Source organism: Triticum aestivum, chromosome 3B (assembly GCF_018294505.1).
Source record: "Triticum aestivum cultivar Chinese Spring chromosome 3B, IWGSC CS RefSeq v2.1, whole genome shotgun sequence".
In the NCBI taxonomy this organism is placed as follows: domain Eukaryota; kingdom Viridiplantae; phylum Streptophyta; class Magnoliopsida; order Poales; family Poaceae; genus Triticum; species Triticum aestivum.
In genome coordinates, this window is record NC_057801.1 from 268,826,131 (window position 1) to 268,835,036 (window position 8,906).

The window sequence follows — 8,906 nt, forward strand, 5'->3', positions numbered from 1 at the left end:
TCCATCAAAACTTCACTCTATGGCTTTTGTTTAACGCCGAACATACGTGCAGTCCGGCCAGGGATCACCCCGAGGTATCTTCCTTCGGGTCCCTGAGCGATTCGGAGATGAATTCGCTTCCGACAGCCACTACTCCTCAACCCGCGGACGACACGGAGGTGTTGTCCCAAAGGCTCCCAGAGCGAGGGGAGGTGACTCTGGAGACGCCCCAAGGTGGGGTCCCAGACGTTGGACACGAGGGGTTCAAGATCCCCGCGGATTGTGTCGACGAGAGCCATGGCCAGCCGGGCTCTCAGCCGAACACAATTCCGGAACCTTCGATGGTTCCGGACTCAGGCGGGCGACCCGTCGTTAGGGAGGGTGAGCCGTCTGTATCGAGGACTTCCGTTGCGCATGAGGCATCGGACTGTCTGCTAGAAGCGCTTCGCGGCGCTTCCATGGATGAAGAGCATCATACTCTCATGAGTACGGTGATTCGGAAGGTTTTGTCCGCCAAAAGCGGACTAACCGAAGCTTGCACCAGCCTCCTGACAGGCTTTGAGGTAAGTAATAAATATGTGCAAAATTACCACCCGATAGGTAGTAGCCCCTGATACTATGTTTGGTGTTCGGAAATAAAAGCCAAACGGAGGGTCAATTATAATCCGCAGGAGTCTAATAATAAGTATTATTGTGAATAAGCAGGCTGTGCTGCTTGCTGCTGCTGCCCGTACTGCCGAGGTTGCCGAACTAAAGCGGGACCTGGAGCAGGCGCAGGGAGAGCTCGACCTCACGAAGAGGCAGCTCAAAGTGAACAAGGGTAAGTGATTCCCGCTCTTATGCATTTAAGGATAGGCAGAATTGGTGAGTCTAACACCTAAGTGTCATGACTTTGTAACAGGGGCCACCGCCGAAGTGGCGTCCCTGAAAAAGGCGTTGTCCGAGGCCGAAGACAAAGCGACCTCGAAATGTAAGGAGCGCGAAAAGCAAAGTGCTAGGGTAGGTGAGGTACAGCAAGAGCTCCAGGACCTTGGCAAGAAGTACGAGTCCGTGGAGCATGATCTGAAGGCGAAAGAGGCTGAGCTTGCAAAGGCCCTTGTGAATTTAAAAGATGCCAAGGCCGAAGCCGAGAAAGCACAGCAGGAGATCCAGGAGGCCAAGAAGATAGCAGCGTGTAAGAAGTTCTTTATGAAAAGCAAACATGTGGAGGAGGCGTTTCTTTTACTTACTTGAATTCGGAGCTCTCCAGGGGCATTCGCAGATCTGCCACGTAGCGTATCATACGCTGCGGAGTTCTACCGTGCCCTGGAGGGGAACTCAACGGAGAAGCTGTTCTGGTCCTAGTATGCTGGGGCCGAACACCCGATGCCTCTGAGTGACCAACTGAAGCAGTTGGTTGAACTCCACAGGGCTGCCGAACTGGCTATGAAAGGTTTCATAGTCCGGATGTGGCCTGGTGAGCTCATGCCCAATAGCTACTTTGGCCTGATCAAGCGGATGGTGGATGCCTGCCCGCGGCTGGAGGTGATCAAGCACTCCGTTTGTATCGAAGGTGCCCGCCGGGCCTTTGCCCGCGTCAAGGTGCATTGGGGCAAGCTGGATACGGAGAAGCTGGTCAAGGACGGGCCGCCGGAGGGCAAGGTGCATCGCCATCCCGAGATGTACTATGATGGCGTTATGAAGGGTGCTCGTCTCGTGGCTGACGAATGTACCAAGGACACCATTTTTGAATGAATTCACTTCTATCATGTTTGTATTTTAAGGACGAAGTTACTTGCGCTATGTAGCACTTTTGTTATTTAAAATATTACCTTCTGTGTGGCTGTTTATAAAATTCTGAAAGTAGGCCAGACGTTGGTTTCCTCCCCCACGTAACTAGTACTGGGGTGTTCGTGGAAAACCCGGACACTCTTTATCCAAATGTTTGGTCCCTTAAGGAGGTGTCCGGTGCAGCGAACAAGGCAACCGGACTATGCGGCTTTATAACTTTCACTTAGCCATAGAAGTCTACAATTTTAAATTTCGGCGAAGCCCCTAGAATCCGGAAGGCCGAATTGGGGCGCTATACACGCCTAGATCGGACGAAGCCGATATATCGCCTAAAGCGGAAAATCTTTAAGGATTTTAAGACCACTCGAACAGCGACCAGCTCTCTCCACATCATGCCGGTCAGTTTTCGGCTTTCTCTACTGAGGTGCTCGTCCGGAAGAACCGGGACACAATCGCAGTAGTTCTCCCTGCGCTACCTTAGCCGATATAACGGAACTTAAGGCACCAAAACAAGGGAGCCGGGCTATCCCAACTGTAGACCCAAGACATGATTCAGAGCTGATGCATATAGTGCTATAAGTTCGAGGTGCCGCACTGTCGAAAGTGTTCGGACTTAATTTGCCATATTACGGGGCGCCATGAGAAGCCCCTGGCAAACTGACCGTACCAAGGTGTACGGATGCAATACCAAATAAACATTTATAAGAGAAGAAAATGCTCAAATAAGGATAATAAGCTGACGCTATATATAATCTCCCATTGACGAAAAATATGTTTAAGCGTATGTTTACAATGGATGCATGAAGCAGAGATAAAATAGGACTATTTGACATGTCGTATCCAAGGGCGGGCTGTGTGCAGATAGATAAAGCAGGTATAATGATCGTAAATAGATTCCACCTGGGTATTTCCTTCTGTGCACAACGTCTGTTACCTCCTTGGATGTCTCTCCCATATAAGTCCGGCAATTCGGCTCTTCTGAGGATGCTGCACTAACACGGTGTCCTGAAATGTAAGAGGGAAAGAGTATGAAGGTATTTGGTGGTTACCCGCACTATTGACTGAGTCGTTGATGTGCCTCCGCCTATGCCCATGGTATCTTGAGTGCGTAATTGTGTATGCGTGGTGCGAATGCTGCTTTGAAGGGGCTTGGGCGGAGGCCGGACTGCTAATCATGCTCTTGGCGTTCTTGATGATCCTGTTGCGGGGTGCTCCGGACTCGCTTGACTGTGCTCGAAGTTGTTGCCGGATTGGTTTGTCAGAGTAGGCCGCATTGTACTTCTGCCGCAAGGGCTGCCGTACGCTCTTCTGTTCGAAGGGAGCGGTCCATATTTCCATTGACAATGAGGACCCCCACGGTCCTGGCATCTTGAGCTTGAGGTATGCATAATGTGGTACCGCCATTGAATCTAGCGAATGTGGTTCGTCCGAGCAGTGCGTGGTAGCCGCTGCAGAAAGTGACGATGTCGAAGATTAGCTCTTCGCTCCTGAAGTTGTCCGGGGATCCGAAGACCACTTCCAGTGTTATAGAGCCCGTACAGCGGGCCTCTACTCCAGGAATAACACCTTTAAGGTGGTTTTAGTGGGCTTGATCCTTGAAGGGTCAATGCCCATTTTGTGCACTGTGTCCTGATAAAGCAGGTTCAGGCTGCCGCCGCCGTCCATAAGGACTCGCGTGAGATGGAATCTGTCGATGATTGGGTCTAAGACCAATGAGGCTGAGCCGCCATGACGGATGCTAGTAGGATGATCCCTACGATCAAAGGTGATCGAACAAGCTGACCATGGGAAAATTTGGGGGCGACTGGCTCCATCGCATAGACGTCCTGTAGTGCTCGCTTCCGTTCCCGCTTGGGGATGTGAGTGGCGTAGATCATATTGACCGTTTTCACCTGGGGGGATTTCTTTTGTCCCCCCGAATTCAGACGCCGGGGCTCTTCATCATCGTCGCTGTGCAGCCCCTTGTCCTTGTTTTCGGTGTTTATCTTACCGGCCTGTTTGAACACCCAGCAGTCTCTATTGGTGTGGTTGGCTGGCTTGTCCGGGGTGCCATGAATTTGGCACGAGCGCTCCAGTATGCGGTCCAGGCTAGACGGTCCTTGATTATTTCTTTTGAACGGATTTTTCTGCTGACCGGACTTAGATCCGCTGAATCCGGCGTTGACCGCTGTGTCTTCAGTGTTGTTGCTGTTGTTCCGTCTCTTATGCATGTTACACTGTGGCTTGCCATTAGCATCGCGGCTGTCCGAAGTGCCGGAATGTGGCGTGGTGCCGCTGCGAGCCAACCAGCTATCCTCACCCGCACAAAAGCGGGTCAGTAGGGTTGTGAGAGCTGCCATAGACTTGGGTTTTTCCTGGCCGAGGTGTCGAGCGAGCCACTCATCACGGATATTATGCTTGAAAGCGGCTAGGGCTTCGGTGTCCGGACAGTAGACTATTTGGTTCTTTTTAGTAAGGAACCGAGTCCAGAATTTCCGGGCTGACTCTCCGGGCTATTGAGTAATGTGGCTCAGGTCATCGGCGTCTGGTGGTCGCACATATGTGCCCTGAAAGTTATCAAGGAATGCGTCTTCCAGGTTTTCCCAACTGCCAATGGAATTTGTTGGCAGGCTGTTTAACCAGTGCCGGGCTGGTCCTTTGAGCTTAAGGGGAAGATACTTGATGGTGTGTAGATCATCTCCGCAGGCCATGTGAATGTGGAGAAGGAAATCTTCGATCCATACTGTGGGGTCTGTTGTGCCATCATACAATTCGATGTTTACGAGTTTGAACCCTTCTGGGAATTCATGATCCATCACTTCGTCATTGAAGCAGAGGGGGTGCGCGTCGCCTTTGTGTCGGGCTATGTGGCTACGTAGCTCGAATTGGTCTGGGTTGCTGTGTTTGGCCCGGCCGGACTTGTTGATGATGTATCCGGCGCGACGATCATCGTCGTGCGCTGGGGCGCGCCCCCGCGATCCGTAGATCGATCTTGGCTGTCCTGCTTTGTTTTCCAGAATATCTTGCAGGTCTTGCTTGTTGCCCTGGGCCGTAGTATATCGGCGTGGGGGTGCGGGCTGGTATCCGGGCTGATATCCCGTTTTATCCCGGCCACGGGGTGGCCAGTCAGCCATTTGGCGTTCGAGTCCATATTCCTCGGCTGCCAGGACTTCAGTCCATCTATCTGTGAGCAGATCTTGATCAACTTGGAGTTGCTGCTGCTTCTTCTTCAGGCTCCTCGCAGTGGCTATAAGCCAACGCTTGAAGCGCTCCTGCTCCACGGGGTCCTCAGGCACGCCAAATTCGTCGTCGCCGAGGCTAATCTCGTCTTCGAAGGGGGGCATGTAGTTTTCCTCCTCCGGGTATACGTCTGTTGCCTGTTCTTCTGGGCTGACCTGCTCATCCTCCTGTTCGGCCTGCTCGAAGGCGGGCTGGTCAGGGTCATATTCTTCTTCGGCGCCATCCGGATTATTTTCGTCTCCGAGGCCGGTATTGTTGTGGCGGGGCTTGGAGCGGCGCCGACGACGCCCATGCTTTGTTTTTCTTCCCGAGGGGTTATTCTCCGTTGCCTCATCGCCGTTTGTTTCCTTCGGAGTGTCCACCATATATATATTGTATGAGGAGGTGGCTGTCCACCGCCCGATGAGCGGTGTATCCTCTAATTGTCCTACATTGTCGTCCATACCGTCGATGTCTTCGGAGTCGAAGTCAAGCAGTGGCAATGAAGTGGGTGGTGGGTGGGCAACGAATTCCATCGTTGTCTGCTTCCCACTCAAACCGGACACAGTTCGGCCCAGAGTCTCCTGACAAAGAGAGAGACTTCAATAAGTTCAGCATGTCGCCAAAGGGCGAGTGCTGAAAGACGTCCGCCGCGGTGAACTCCATCACCGGAGCCCAACTAGGCTCGGCGGGTTCGGGGACGCGCGGACTGGAACCTACAACCGGATACGAATCCGGGGGTCCGGAGTCACAGGCTCCCTCAGAAGTGAGGCATGTGTTCGGCTCCATCGCCGATGAGGGTACGGCCTGCGGGGCGGGGTCCAGCCCTCCGTCCTTAGGCAACGCAGCCTGCCCCGGTCTTAGATCCGAGGCTTCTGCCGAGATGATGTCCCGAGCATCGTTAGACAGCAGGTCTAAGCCGTGCTCATCGTGACTGTTCGGCGCTCCTAGTGCTGGCTCGAATCCGTCGAAGATCAAGCCTCCGCAGATATCCGTCGTGTAGTTTAGGTTTCCGAACCTGATTTGATGGCCAGGGGCGTAGCTGTCGATCTGCTCCAGATGGCCAAGCGAAATGGCCCGCAGCGCGAAGCCGCCGAACACGAAGATCTGTCCGGGGAGGAAAGCCTCACCCTAGACAGCGTCGTTGATGATGATTGAAGGAGCCATCGAGCCTGACAGCGACGACACAGAGGAACTCTCAATGAAAGCACCAATGTCGGTGTCAAAACCGGCGGATCTCGGGTAGGGGGTCCCAATCTATGCGTCAAGGCTAATGGTAACAGGAAGCGAGGGGCACAGATGTTTACCCAGGTTCGGGCCCTCTCGATGGAGGTAAAACCGTACTTCTTGCTTGATTAATATTGATGATATGGGTAGTACAAGAGTAGATCTACCACGAGATCGAAGAGGCTAAACCCTAAGAGCTAGCCTACGACGGTATGATTGTAATTGTGATCGACCTTCTAAGGACCAACCTCTCCGGTTTATATAGACACCGGAGAGGGCTAGGGTTTACATGGATTCGGTTACAAGGAAGGAAACACAATATCCGGATCGCCAAGCTTGCCTTCCACGCAAAGGAGAGTCCCATCCAGACACGGGCCGAAGTCTTGAGTCTTGTATCTTCATGCTTCAATAGTCCGGACGTTGTACACAGTCCGGCTATCCGGATACCCCCTAATCCAGGACTCCCTCACCCGCCTCTGACGCCACGGGCCCCGCCCCTGCCATCGCAGCCCCTGACGCCGTGGGCCCTGCCCCTGCCGCCACGGCCCCTGCCGCCGCGGGCGCCCCTGTTGTGGCCGCCGCCCCCGCTGCCGCTGTGGCCCCGCTGCCACGGCACCCGCCGCCCTCGCCGGCCCGGTAGCCCGTGCCCGTGCAGGCGTGCATTGGCCGAGCACGCGCTACTCCTCCGACGAGTATGTGTGTGCTACCTCGACATCGCTGCCATCACCAATCCCCACCTCCGCTCGTGCCGCCCTTCGGGATCCTCATTGGCTAGCTGCGATGCAGGAGGAGTTCAACGCCCTTCAGCGCAACCGCACGTGGCAGCTTGTTCTGCGACCCCTCCGTGCCAACATCATCTCTGGCAAGTGGGTGTTTCGCTACAAGACTCGCCCGGATGGTTCTCTCGAGCGCTACAAGGCTTGATGGGTGGTTCGTGGTTTTCGGCAGCGCGCGGGCGTGGACTTCACCGACACCTTCGCCCCGGTTGTGAAACCGGGCACGATCCGTGCCGTCCTTCAGCTGGCCGTCTTGTGCGCCTGGCCTGTGCATCAGTTGGACGTTTCCAACGCCTTCTTGCATGGTCATCTCGCCGAGCAGGTGTTCTGTGAGCAGCCCACTGGTTTCGTCGATGCTGAGCACCATGACTTCGTGTGCTTGCTCTCCCGCTCTCTTTGCGGGTTGAAGCAGGCGCCTCGGGCTTGGTACCAGCGTATCGCAGCCTTCCTGCAGTCTCTGGGCTTTTGATCCACTCGCTTTGATGCCTCACTCTTTGTGTATCATCAGGGAGCTGACACTGCATATCTGCTGCTCTACGTCGATGACATCATCCTCACGGCATCCGCCCCTGATCTCCTTCAGCGGTTGATTGCTCGTCTTCGTGATGACTTCGCCCTCAAGGACTTGGGGCCCCTGCACTACTTTCTCGGCATCAAGATGATCCACCGGGCTGACGGTTTCTTTCTGCATCAGCAGAAGTACGCCCGCGAGCTCGTTGAGCGTGCCGGTATGCTTAATTGCAAGCCGACGCCCACACCCGTCGACACAAAGGCGAAGGTCTCTGCTTTGGACAGGTCTCTCGCGTTCGATGGAGCGTTTTATCGCTCTATCATCGGTGCTTTACAGTACTTGACGCTGACTCGCCCCGACCTGCAGTATGTTGTTCAGCAGGTGTGCCTCCATATGCACGCCCGTGTGACTCTCACTGGACTCTGGTGAAGTGTATTCTCCGTTACATACGCGGCACCATGTCCTTGGGACTCACCCTGACGGCCTCCGCCTCCACCAACCTCGTGGCCTACTCGGATGCTGACTGGGCTGGCTGCCCTGACAGGCGATGCTCTACGTCAGGCTACTGTGTCTACCTTGGGCCCTCGTTGATCTCTTGGTCATCGAAGCGGCAGCCCACGGTCTCCCGCTCCAGCGCCGAGGCAGAGTATCGCACTGTGGCTAATGCCGTGGCCGAGTGCTCTTGGATACGTCAGCTGCTCCAGGAGTTGCTTTGTGATGTTCACAAGGCCACTCTTGTCTACTGCGATAATGTCAGCGCGGTCTACCTCTCCACCAACCCAGTGCACCATCGATGGACGAAGCATATTGAGCTTGATATTCACTTCGTGCGCGAGCAGGTTGCCCTTGGCCGTGTTCGGGTTCTCCACGTGCCGACGACGCAACAGTTTGCTGATGTGATGACTAAGGGATTGCGTACTCCTGTCTTTGAGGAGTTTCGGTCCAGTCTCTGTGTCTCCAGCAACGCTTTGACTGCGGGGGGTGTTGAGTATATATTTTGTATTGCACGTGTATTGGAGTTGTGGCCCACCTCCTAGTCTTGTATAGTTGAGGTAGAGGCCTTCCCTTGTAATATATATACGTGCACCAACACCCTATCAAAACAACATCATTGTATTGCAATTTATCTCTCTACAAGCACCTTTGGTCACCTTTGTTACTCAAGTTTACTTTCAATGCATTCTATTCATGTAACTTACTTTGATGCATGCTTTAGTTTCCCTTCGGTTATCTGTTCTAGTTCTTCTTAGTTTGTTTATTGTTTATTCTGATGTTGCATTCTAAGAGATTTAAGTTATCCAAAGAAAATTTAAAACTCCCATTCACCCCCCCCCCCCCTGGTAGACATACTTCGTTCCTACACTCGCACTAAAGCATACAATTCTCTGTCATAGATGGGATAGTTAAGTTGAGCTCCGGAAAGTTTTTCACTAAAATATGCAATT